This window comes from Dendropsophus ebraccatus, chromosome 3, assembly GCF_027789765.1.
Source record: "Dendropsophus ebraccatus isolate aDenEbr1 chromosome 3, aDenEbr1.pat, whole genome shotgun sequence".
In the NCBI taxonomy this organism is placed as follows: domain Eukaryota; kingdom Metazoa; phylum Chordata; class Amphibia; order Anura; family Hylidae; genus Dendropsophus; species Dendropsophus ebraccatus.
In genome coordinates, this window is record NC_091456.1 from 30,594,087 (window position 1) to 30,607,236 (window position 13,150).

General features: G+C 38.7%; 1 pseudogene; it reads left to right on the forward strand.

Moving 5' to 3' along the window:
- The first annotated feature begins 10,231 nt into the window (after window positions 1–10,231).
- Window positions 10,232–11,162, forward strand: LOC138786423 (olfactory receptor-like protein OLF1; annotated as a pseudogene).
- Window positions 11,163–13,150: the final 1,988 nt, after the last annotated feature.

Consider the following 13,150-nt stretch of genomic DNA (forward strand, 5'->3'; position numbering starts at 1 on the left):
GTTTTACACGTATATATCCAGCCGCGAAAAATATGCGGCCGGACATATACGTAGTGTGAACATAGCCTAAAATACAAAGCAGTAAGGGATATAATAACAAGACAAAAACAGATAACATGATTCGGTTAAAGGGTTAGGTGCTTTATTAACCCTTTCCCACAAGAGGACGTAACTATACGTCCTCGCACGGGTGTGGGCGTTCGGAGCGGTGCCACGCGGTGACCCCGCTCTGAACCGTCGCGATCCCGGGTGCCGCATGTAGCCTGGGGCCACGGCTATTAGCGGGCATGGTCCGATCACCGTGCCCGCTAATTAAGTCTTCAGATGCAGCTGCCAAAGTTGACAGCTGCATATGAAGACTTCAGAGCAGCTCTTCCCTGGTGTCTAGTGGGGAGTTCGCTCTCCCGTGACGTTGTCACGGAGGAGCGATCTCCGTGACTGATGCCGGCCGGGTCTGCGTCATAATGGCGCTGATCCCGGCTCGGCATTCGGTTGCTTCCGGCTGCAGCAGCCGGAAGCAAACGAGTGCCGATCTCATCGATCTATGCTGCATATCTATGCAGCATAGATCTGAATGAGAAATTAGTGCACTTATACTAGAAGTCCCTCATGGGGGCTTCTAGTATAAGTGTAAAAGTTAAAAATAAAGTGTCATTATTAATAAAAAGCCCCCTCCACTAATAAAAATCAGAATCACCCCTCTTTTCCCATTTTATAAATAAAAATAAATAAGCCTGGGAATGGAGCGATTTTAAGGAACATATATTTGTTAACAATGGTTTGAATGCAAGTTATACATGTTACTTATCATTGTAATCGTAATGACTTGAGGAACATACATAACATGTCAGTTTTTCCATAGTACACACGGCGTAAAAACGAAGCCCCTCAAAGTAAAAGATTTTTTTTTTTTTTCAATTTCACTGCGCATATAATTTGTTTTTCTTTCGCAGCATATTTTATGCAAAATTTCAGCCTGTCATTGCAAAGTACAATTAGTGACACAAAAAATAAGGGCTCATGTGGGTCTGTAGGTGTAAAAATGCAACTGCTATGGCCTTTTATGCACAAGGAGAAAAAAACGAAAATTAGCCTGGTCCTGAAGGGGTTAAACACAAATTATTATGATGCTAGCTCTGAAACTCATTTATCGTTCTATTAAAATTAAGACTAATGGAGTTTTCTGAAAGGATAATGTTATTTTTAAAAAGGGCAAAGTGGGAGAAAAAAATTCAATAAGTATTGCCTAAAAGATGGTCCCTCCCTTTTGGGGCACAGGAGATATTCGTGACAGCTGTTTCGTGAATAACAGCACTTCTGCAGGTCTGGAGAAGTACAGTTATGAACAAAATAGCTGTGATATTTGGAAGGGTGTTGGCTTCTTGGCCGCCTGATGATTTTTTAACTGGGTTTTAATGAAATTTGAAGAATAAAGCCTACTGAACATTGGTCAGTGCCATATTTATTCCTTCATTGATGTTCTTGTTGCCTATTTATATGAGAGAGCACCCCTGTTTAGTAGCAATATCTACTAAGTCCTTCCACATGCTACATCGACTGGATACAAATCTGTAGTGCTGACTGCTTTGTCTTGCTAAGCTAATTAAAAATAGGTTGATAGTTGAACAAATCCTTTGATCGCTGGATTGACTGTATGTATCACGAGCAAAGACAGCACAGACAGTTTTTATGACTCCTTGCAAAATGATAGATGAATCGGGCTAACTTTGAAATTAGTGAAGGCTACATCTGAAGGTGACATGTTATAATCTCACAATCATGATTCTTGTACACCATGGCTACTTAGCCCAAGTAGCAATGTAACAAGTGATAAACAAAATCCCCATGATTCGTACTGGATGGTTTTACTCAAACTGGCCATTAAATTAGTTTTAGATTCAACATCTAATTAGGGTTCAGCTCTATTTTCCATGTATCAGGTGCAGAGTTCCTAGACCATGGAGTGAAAAACATTACATTTACCTCTGCAGGCCATACAGTAAATGCTGGTATATGGAGAAAAAATGGTTTACTAATGTAGCCAGTGCCAACTTTTTTGTGGGAGCCATCAGAGACCACCTTAAAGACTCATGGTTAAGGCAGCATAAAAGGGTATTAGTAAAATATAGAGATGAGCGAACCTGGAGCATGCTTGAGTTGATCCGAACCCGAACTTTCAGCATTTGATTAGTGGTGGCTGCTGAACTTGGATAAAGCCCTAAGGCTATGTGGAAATCATGGATATAGTCATTGGCTGTATCCATGTTTTCCAGACAACCTTAGAGCTTTATCCAAGTTCAGCAGCCCCAGCTAATCAAATGCCGAACGTTCGGGTTCGGATCAACTGGAACCCGAACCCGGTTCGCTCATCTCTAGTAAAATATGCTCCATTTTCTAAAATCAAGAACAGTAACCTTCATTTCAACAAGGAAAACAAAATACAAGTAAAACACATTCCATTATCTAAAATTAAAAACATTGTAATCTTCATTCAAAAGAAAAAAAAATAATAATAAAAAGACAAATACATTCTTTGGTCATCTATTCAAGAAACAAGCTTTACTGAAAATTGAAACAATCGTTTAAAAGCCACAATGACATCTTTATTTCTGAAGCTGTAGATTAGTGGGTTAAGCACTGGAGTTAGTACAGCATAGAGGAGTGCCACCAATTTATTTGTTTCCAACGTTTCGTAGGAATTTGGCCTAACATACATGTACGTTCCAGAGCCATAGTAAATAAAGACAACAGTAAGATGGGACGCACAGGTGGAAACTGCCTTGTGAAAAACATTTTTTGACTGCATATCAAATATATTGGACAAAATTTTACTGTACGATACAACAATAACTACGAAAGAGCTTATTAAAATGAATGATGAAATACAAGAAATTGTCAGTTCAATATGCCTGGTGCTTGAACAAGAAATTTGTAAAATTGGAGGGAAGTCACAAAAGAAGTGGTTAACTCTATAACTACAAAAATGTATCCAAGAAACAAAGATGGCTGGTCCAAGTGGGGACAAAAAACCAATAACCCAGGAACAAAAAACCAACAAAATGCATACATTCCTGTTTATCAAAATCATATAATGGAGAGGGTAACAAATTGCAACAAAGCGATCATAAGCCATAGTTGCTAACAGTAAACATTCAGTTGCACCCAATGAAGTAAAGATATAGGACTGGATAATACAACTTGAGAAGAAAACTGTCCTGATATCAGATATTAAAATGTACAATGTTTTAGGGATGACTGTAGTTGTATAGCAACACTCCAGGAAGGAAAAATGTCCTAGAAAGAAATACATTGGTGTCTTGAGACCCGCATCAGTCTTGATCAAAGCAATAAGAAGAGAGTTTTCTATAATGGTGAAATTATAAGTCAGAAATAGCATTACTGTTAACAATATCTTATTGGAGGGATAGAATGAGAAGTCCATTATAGTGAATGCATTAGAGGTATTGTACATCTTGAATTATTGAAGCATCTATGGAAAGATACATGATACAATAATCATTTATTAGAAGTTACAATATATCTTATTCCTGTATCATTGTTTTATTGTATAAAATTTTCCCAAATTTGCATATGTTAGATTACGTAATTTTAGAATTAATTGAATAATAGTTTTACACTCCATCTCTAGTTTTCAGTTGTACCTGATGGGTGGAAACAAGCTGCTATGATGTCTCCCATGTGCTGCACATATACAGATGCAGGGGTTCTGCTTCTTTGTAAGTTTAAAGTATACCCTCTGAGGGAGAAATTGTATGGAGGAAATTAAAGAACAGTACTGAGTAACACTGAGCAAATGGTAAAAAAAAAATTGTTCAAATTACAGTGTACCCAAAGTTAAGCCCAAGGGTTCCTGGTGTCTTTGTATACAAAATAATGCACCCGAAATGCCACACTCCTGAAGCGATATAGAAATTTGCCATAGCATCTAAAAAAAATTACAGTGTTGCAAATTATACTTATTTCTTTCTTATAGAGAATACAATCATAATACATATTGTCAAAATAAAATCACACAGAATCACACAAAAGAAACAGGAAAATAAACATACTATAGTTGTGTAGCTCCAGTTCTGCCTCACCTGGCGCTCTATATAATGCTGGCTTAACACATGGCTGTTTTTTGTTTTGTTTTTAAATTGACACTGCCGTTTTAGAGCCAAAGCCAGTACTGGATCAGGCAAGTAGCAGACATATAAGTGCTTGAGTTGTTTCAGAGCTCACTGCACCATAATGAATTATGATGCAGGAAGACCTGAAAGAGTCAAAGAGCTCAGTCCACTATATACAGTCAGATTACATACCATTCATTATGGACTGAACATGTATGTGTGAATCTGACCTTTTTAGGTTGCAATGCTATTTGGTGGGGAATGCTGCGGTAGTCTGTCTGAAGAAATGTTCAATATTTACCGTCATGATGCAGTGAACCTTGTCTTCTACTTCTTTTATAGCACATTTATAAACCGGTTTTTCTTTCCCCTCAGGTTTCTTTTACGGTAATGAGGTGCCTGGGGATACAATTAGTAACCTCTTTTAAATGCTCCATATCCTTTCAAACACCGATGAAATGCAAATATCTGTAAAAAGTCAATGATTGATACTTGTTGTGTTGTTGTGTGGTCTTTTATTCCTTCTGTTTTTATAACTATTCAATACCAGGTATATACACATTCAGCTTTGTATAGAGCTCCTTATATACCATGGGCATATAAGACCTTGGCTAATACAGCAAAAGTCTTTTTATATTGTGGCTGGCTTTGAAGATGCCACCTTGGAGGTCAAAGTGTATGCCATACGGCAGCGCTGCCCCTCACCAAGATGAGACGCTGTCTGCCGACATGGGGACTGCCACTAGAGGAGAAGATTAGATACTTTCTGATGATATGAGGACTTTTACTAGAAGAGAAGAAAAGATGGTGTCTGCAAACTTTGGGACTGCCAGTAGGCTTGATCAAACAGCGGAAAAAGTTAGGTTCAATTGAACTCGTACCTAGCTGGACCTTCCGCATTTAATTGCTAATGCCTTCCCGGTCTGTGCGGAAGGAGGTGACATCCCGGTAAACCGCCTGGAATTTCGGAATTCAGCCTAGGTAATAGGCTGTATCCCGGAATTCCTGGTGGTCCCCGGGCTGTCTTCTCCTTCCGCACGGACAGGGAAGGCATCAATACTGACTTAGGCTCAAAGATGGAGGTGAAGATGAAATTGTGTCTGCAAACTTGTGGACTGCCATTAGAGCAATAGAGGAGAAAATGAGATGGTGTCTGCGCACAGAACCTCACATCTCCAGCAGGGCCTACACTGGATGTGGTGGCCCCTGCATACCGTAAAATTGCACGCAGAAATGCTGAAACGGCAGCATTACCTATAGAAAGCAATGTGACATTAAAATCCAAAGAACGTGGGTTTTATATGTGGGTTTCACTGGAAAACGGCACCAAAAGTCCCACTAGTGTAGTTAAACTGTTTTAGTGCGGTTCGTTTAAAGTTTGATCCAAACCCAAATTATACGCCAAAATTGTGCCAACCTGCTGAACTTTTGAAAAGTTCACTCATCTTCAAATAATAGACCTCTGGGTGAAGATGATTCTGATGGCGTTGGAGCTTGTGATTGGATCTGGATGCATTGTAGCCCTGTTAATTATAATTAGAAGTGCGCTTTAACCCATAGCTGCACCAGGACGTTATTGAACGTCCTCGTGCCGCTATGGGAGTTCAGAGGGGGGTCGCGCGGCGACCACCCTCTGAACTGCCGCGATCCCGGGTGCCGCGTGTAGCCCGGGCTCGCGGCTATTAGCGGGCACGGTCCGATCGCCGTGCCCGCTAATTAAGTACTTAGAAGCAGCTGTCAAAGTTGACAGCTGCTTCTAAATACTAGCTAATCTCCATACCTGGTGGTCTAGTGGGGGGATCGCCCCCCTGCGGCGCGATTGCGGGGGGGCGATCCCTGCATCCATACCGGGCCGGGGTCTGCTCCGTAATGGCGCTGATCCCGGCTCGGCATTCTATTGCTTTTGGCTGCAGCAGCCAAAAGTAATAGAACACCGATCTCATGGATTCATGCAGTATAACTATACTGCATGGATCTCTATGAGAGATCAGAGTGCATATACTAGAAGTCCCCCAGGGGGGCTTCTAGTATATGTGTAAAGTAAAAGACAAATGTATTTTTAATAACACAAAATCCCCTCCCCTAATAAAAGTCTGAATCACCCCCCTTTCCCCATTTTATAAATAAAAATAAATAAATAAATTAATAAACAAACATGTTTGCTATCGCCGCGTGCGTAATCGCCCGAACTATTAATTAATCACATTCCTGATCTCACACGGTAAACGGCGTCAGCACAAAAAAATCCCAAAGTGCAAAATTGCGCATTTTTGGTCGCATCAAATCCAGAATAATTGTAATAAAAAGCGATCAAAAAGTCATATATGGGCAATCAAGGTACCGATAGAAAGATCACATCATGGCACAAAAAATGACACCTGACACAGACCCATAGACCAAAGGATAAAAGCGTTATAAGCCCGGGAATGGAGCGATTTTAAGGAACGTATATTGGTTAACAATGGTTTGAATTTTATACAGGCCATCAGATACAATATAAGTTATACATGTTACATATCGTTTTAATCGTAACGACTTGAGGAACATGCATAACAAGTCAGTTTTACCCCAGGGCGAATGGCGTAAAAACACATTTCCCCCAAATAAAAGAAATGCGTTTTTTTTTCAATTTCACCACACATATAATTTTTTTCTGGTTTCCCGGCACATTTTAGGCAAAAATTACATCTGCCTTAGCAAAGTACAATTAGTTGCGCAAAAAATAAGGGCTCATTTGGGTCTCTAGGTGGAAAAATGCAGGCGCTATGGCCTTATATACACGAGGAGGGAAAAACGAAAACGCAAAAATGAAAACTGGCTGTGTCCCCTAAGGGTTAAAGTGTCAGTCGTTATAACTTTAAAAATCTAAATCAACAGTAGATGTGAAATAAAGTAAGTTTACCATATACATTTATTATTATTATTATTATTATTATTATTATTATTATTATTATTTATCATGGGAAAACATGGCACTTCCTGTGTGTAAACTTTTCTTTTCTTCAAAGACTCTAAACATAGAAAATCCTTTGTTTCCCTGTTATAATGACAGGGACACTTTAACCATTCTGAAGGGCAATTTGGGCAATAGGTTTTGGCGGGTGGGTAATATACTGTACCTTTATCTATGCCTCATTTATTAGCATTGCTTTAGTAGGGACATATGTTTGATGTAGGTTACTCCCTATAACGGTGGTCTTTTTGTTTTTTTATCCTCCCTAATCATACATTGCTGCCTATATTATGCCTGGGGGGACCCCAGTCTGTGGACATAGGTGAATTTTCTGATTTTTCTCTAATGAGCCTTTAAAGGAGAAATCCGGCAGATTACAAAAGCTAGCAGCAGGCGGGACTGCTGCCATGTCTGGGATCTCCATGCTGTCCACATCACGACCCGGCTAATAAACTGGCCGATCAGCCAGTCAGTGACTGGGTCGGGACACTGATCCAGTTACTGATCGGCTGATCAGCTAGTCCACTAGCTGGGACAGGCCTTTTCCCCCAAAGTAGTGACATCATCAGAAATCGGGGCAAATGCCCTCCGGCAGGGGTCTTGCGGCTGGTCCCGACACTCACCATGGGCACGGGTAAGTTTGTACTTGTAATAAGTTATGATCAAACAGTAAAATGTCAATGGGAGATGATCGGGTTTATTTTTATATCCATACAGGCGAGGAGAAGCTGGAATTAACATCTAGAAGAATAAACTGGATACATGCAACAACTAAGTAAAGAAAATTAGGCTAGAAGAATGACAGAACTTAATTCCTTTTAATGGATAACTGAGGTAGGAGAGTTGAGAGTTGAGTGACATAGCAGAGTTGAGATAGTAAGGTAGTGACAAAGCAGAGTTAAAATAGTGACGTAGCAGAGTTGAGGTAGTAAGGTAGTGATGTAGCAGAAATGAGGTAGCTCTCTAGCTAAGTCTAAGCTTGTCCCTAAGTCCCTAAGCTTGTCCTTAAGTACCTGAGCTTGCTGAACACCCAACTAACTAACTAAGCTTAATAGCAGCATACAAGCAGACAGAGAGTACAGCACAGTGAGTGAGCGGAAAACGGCATCCAGAACACATCACAGTGATATACTGTATATATGAGATGGTCATGTGTTTTTAGCAGCCAATGAGATCCCTACACCTCAGCAATGATGTTCCTGACACTTTTATGTGCTCTGCACTGATTGGCTGGCAGAAAGGCACTCAAACTTGATCTCGAACTTGAACACTAACTCGAACAAACAGTAAAAAGTTTGGTTCGGTTCCAGTTCGAGAAAATCGAGATGTTCGACTCAAACTTAACTTTTCTCGAACAGTTTGATCAACACTACTTGTAATCAATTTCAGAGAAAAGAAAGAAAAAATGTAAAGAAAATAAATAAATAAGGGGGGAAAAAATTATCATAATCGTAGAGTATCACTATCACACCCGTGGTGGTATAGGAGCAGGGAGTCGAGCTTCTGACATTAGTCCTCGCTCAGTGGCGCACTACACTGATAGCCTACTGCATGTTGCAAAAAGAACAGGAAAAATCGCTTACAATCCTGTCTGTTTCTTCATTTTTTGAAAAGATTGTATGCTGAAAATAAGATGATGAAAATTATTATTTTCAATAAAAGTGCAATTTTATATAATTATGTTTTCATCTGACCCATTTCTTATATTACCATATCATTATGTAATAATATGAGTGTTATAATTAACACTATTATTTTTCATCCTGTTAACATCTTGAACACAAATGTGATATATTAGGTACTATACCCTAGAGTGTCGCCTTTCCTATCATGTAGTTCTCGAAGGAGAGTAGAGTAAAGATATATTTATTGCAATGTTTCAGCATTTTGACACCTTCTTTCACTAAATAAAGCTGACCTACATGAGATTTTCAATCTTTATTTAACAGGTTTTCTTGTAATCAACAGTTAGAATGGTAAGTACTTTTATTACATTTTTTTCAAAATAAGGCAATGTTCACACTCCGTAAAATAAAGTAAAAATACGACTGGTCATAAATAATGAGCATGTTCACTATTTGGATGGTTGTAATCACATACGGCCGTTATACTATATGGTGTATGCATTGTCCAATTTGCTTTTGACTTTAGAAAAGTGCATTATTAGGCTATGTTCCCACTCTGTAAAAGACCAGCCATTCCGTGACCCAGCCAGATCACAGAATGGCCGGTCTCTTACAGTGTGGCAACATAGCCTAATAATGCACTTCACTGAAGTCAAAAGCTAATTAGACAATTGGGCAATGAATACACCATATAATAATGCAGTACCGGCTGGCTGATCTGTACCACACTCAAACCACACTCAAAAGGGATTGAACTAGAATAATGTACCAGCAGCCATCATTGCAATGGCTGGCACCCAAAACTCAAAATGACTTATGTCCTTTGGAACGCATTTGGATGGACGTCATTTAAAAAAATAAAAAACAGGAAAAAAGGTCATGTGAACATATATATTATATTGTATGCCACATATCAGTACTGATGAACTGCTGTGTATTATTCTAGCAATCTTTTTTTGTCCCTTAAAAAAAGAAGTGAAAAAAAAATTAATGTTTTAAACAAAATTTTAAATAAGGTGAAAAAATAACTAATTGCCTTATAAAGCCATAAAACATTAAAAAATAAGAGGGAAGCTTTGAGGTGTTCAGTCACTCCTCTTCCCCTGCAGCAGCAGCTGTCAGTGTACAGCTTCTCCACCCCTCCTCCTCTGTTCAGACATCGAAAGAGGAGCAGGAAGAAGCCTGAGCTCATAGCAAGGAGGCGGGGTGGTGGGGGGGTGGTGAGGGGGCTGTGTCTCTACACCTTCCTGCGAGTCATAATCACTGTCTCCATATAGGTGGTGGTTATCCAGTTTACTGTATAGAGCCTGAGACTGGGATGACAGGCAGTAGGATACCGAGTGGCTGGGCCTAGGGGGCTTCTAAACTAGGAGGCCAACATTGCTGGGCCCCTGATGACGTGGGCCCCGTAGCAGCCGCCATGGCTGCTACAGTGGTAGTTACACCCCTAAAGTATTATATGTCTGAAATGGACAGTAATATTTACATTTAGTAGTTTCTTTCTCTTTTAGGTAAAAAATGACATGAATGGGATCAATGTGACCTTCAAGTTCATTCTTTTAGGTTTTACACAGGATCATCAACAGAAGCTTTTTCTCTTCTCCATGTTCCTGTCATTCTACATATTAACTCTGTTGGGAAATCTCGCAATGATATTGTTAATCATTATGGACGACCATCTTCATAAACCTATGTATTTCTTTCTTGGCCAGCTCGCATTCCTTGATACTTGCTATTCCTCTGTTATTTCTCCAAAAATGTTAATTAATTTTCTTAATGAGGACACATCGATTTCCTTCCAAGGCTGTGCGGCACAGATGTATTTTCTTTGTAGCCTTGGGTACTTGTGAGTCTTTTCTCTTGGCTGCTATGGCATATGACCGATACGTTGCCATATGCAATCCGTTGTGTTACATTATGTTTATGAGCAGGTCCCTTTGTATCTGGCTGGTGGTTGGCTCCTATCTTGGTGGTTTTCTGCATTCTGGAATATATGTGATTTGCATATTTAGGTTACTATTCTGTAAGTCGTTTGAGATAGACCACTTCTTTTGTGACGTACTCCCGCTTCTCAAACTCTCATGCATCGACACCTCCTACATCGAAATTCTACTCTTTGCGTTTACCAGCTCTGTTTGTATGAGTTGTCTTAGTATGATTATTGTGTCTTATATATTAATAATATCAACTATTTTAAAGATCCGTACGACAAAAAAGAGGACGCAAACCTTTTCAACATGTGCTTCTCACTTTACTGCTGTCAGTTTATATTTTGGTACTATCCTATTTATGTACTTGAAACCTAAAACTAAAATGGATTCCCAACTCGATAAGGTTGTATCTGTCATGTATACTGTTGTCATACCTTTACTCAATCCTATTATTTATAGTATACGCAATAAAGATGTTATAATAGCATTTAGAAGAATCTTAGACATCAGATCAATCACATAAACCATTAATTACCATTAGATTACATGTAATGTATTATATTAAAAATATACATTTTTTAACACAATACAAAAAGTACAAATAATAAATAAATAAATAATCTGTTTTGCCTTCCCTTAACCCCTTAACAGTTGGATTAAAATTGGAAACACTCTAATTAGTATAAATTATAAATTGGTGTCTTAAAGGAGTACTCTGGAGAAAATCTTTTTCTTTCAAATCCACCTTTACTTCTCAGCTTCTGCATGTCCTGCAGGAAGTGGTGGTTCTTTTCAGTCTGACACAGTGCTCTCTGGAGGACATACAGTAGCTGAGAACCACTGGAAGACTGAAGATTTTTAAACAGAAGTAAATTACAAATCTATATAACTTTCTGAAACCAGTTGATTTGAAAGAAAAAGATTTTTACCGGAGTACCCGTATAAGTAAATCTTGTCGGTGCCTAACTTTTTTTTTTTTTCTTATGTGTGGCCGTTTTATTTTGCAGGATAAGTTGTAGTTTTTATAGGAGTCATTTTGGGTACATATGTTGTATGAATTATTTTTGTTATTTTGTTTTCTGGGGAAAAATAATAAACTTAGCAAAAAAAAAAGAGATGTTTTTTGCCATCTTTCCCACACTTTTCACAGCGGAGTACTGTTACCAAATATGTATAGTTTTTTTTTACATTTTAGTGTTTGCTTTTTCATTATCTTTTTGAAAAAAAAATATATTTTTTTTGTGTCACTGCATTTCAAGAGTGGTAACTTTTTTTTTTTTTCTATGATAGTAGCTGTATGAGGGATTGTTTTTTTATGAGATGAGCTATAGTTTTTATTGGGTCTTGGGTGGACATGGGGGGAGGGGTTAAAATATTTAAGTGAAAAAAATGGTTCTAATTGTATTTTTTATAATTTTATTACTTTTTTTCTTTCATTTTTTAATGACTGAGATCCTATCTCTTTAGCTATTACTTTCATTAAACATGATCAAAAAGCAAAGTTTTGAAAGAACAGTGGCTGTTGGTCTAAACTAAGTCAATATTTCGGCTGCAAGCCACAAAAAAAATCTGCAGTGCACATCTGAGTGCATCATTTGATTTTTGAGGACCCACAGAATTTGTAAAGTAAAAGCTTTTCCACTTCTGACAAAGGTCATATGATCACTTTACAGCCATTTTCTCTTGTCATTTGCAGCATATAGTGGTGAAAATGGCTTCCAGAAGGGGCTAAAACATTGATGACACAATTTGCGGATCTGCAAAAAAAAAAGAAAAAAAAAGGACGGCACGGATCCGCAATCTGCAAAAAAATGGATTCCATTGACTTCTATTGGTGTGTCTGTGCCGAAGTTGCAGTCCACACTAGGACGTGTCCTGTTACATATCCGCAAATATTGCATTATATTGAAGTAATGCATCCGCATCTCTGTGCATATGTATCACTTAGATACTTGGATGTACTTTTATATTCACTCTTCCCCTTTCACTACTGATACAAAAATTAGACTTTAGAGCGAGCAATGTTATCAGTCATTTCATGTGTCACGGCCAGCTGTTCTCCAACTAACATGTCCTGACATCAGGCTGATCAATATAACCTCATTTGTACTGTCACTAGTTACAACGTTAACATCTTCAATTTTGACACGTATCTCTCACCTTTGGGTAGTACACACAATTACAAACCTTCCAACACAAGTTTCCACCTGCACATCTCATATTACAGCTGCATGCACTATGGGACAGTCATTTTTATTTGTGCTCGCCCACAATCTATTAAGGCTTACAAAATGACTAAGGCTATGTTCACACAACGTATCTTTACGTAAAGGTACGGCCGTTGTTGCAATCGGCAACAACGGCCGTACTTTTTACGAAAATATATGTTGCCTTGTCTGCTATGGAATCCTGGCTGGAACGTATACACAAAGTATACACTCCCGCCGGGATCTCTTGCATGTCAGTTTTATGCAGGCCACTATTCAGTGAATAGCGGCCGCAGAAAACCCT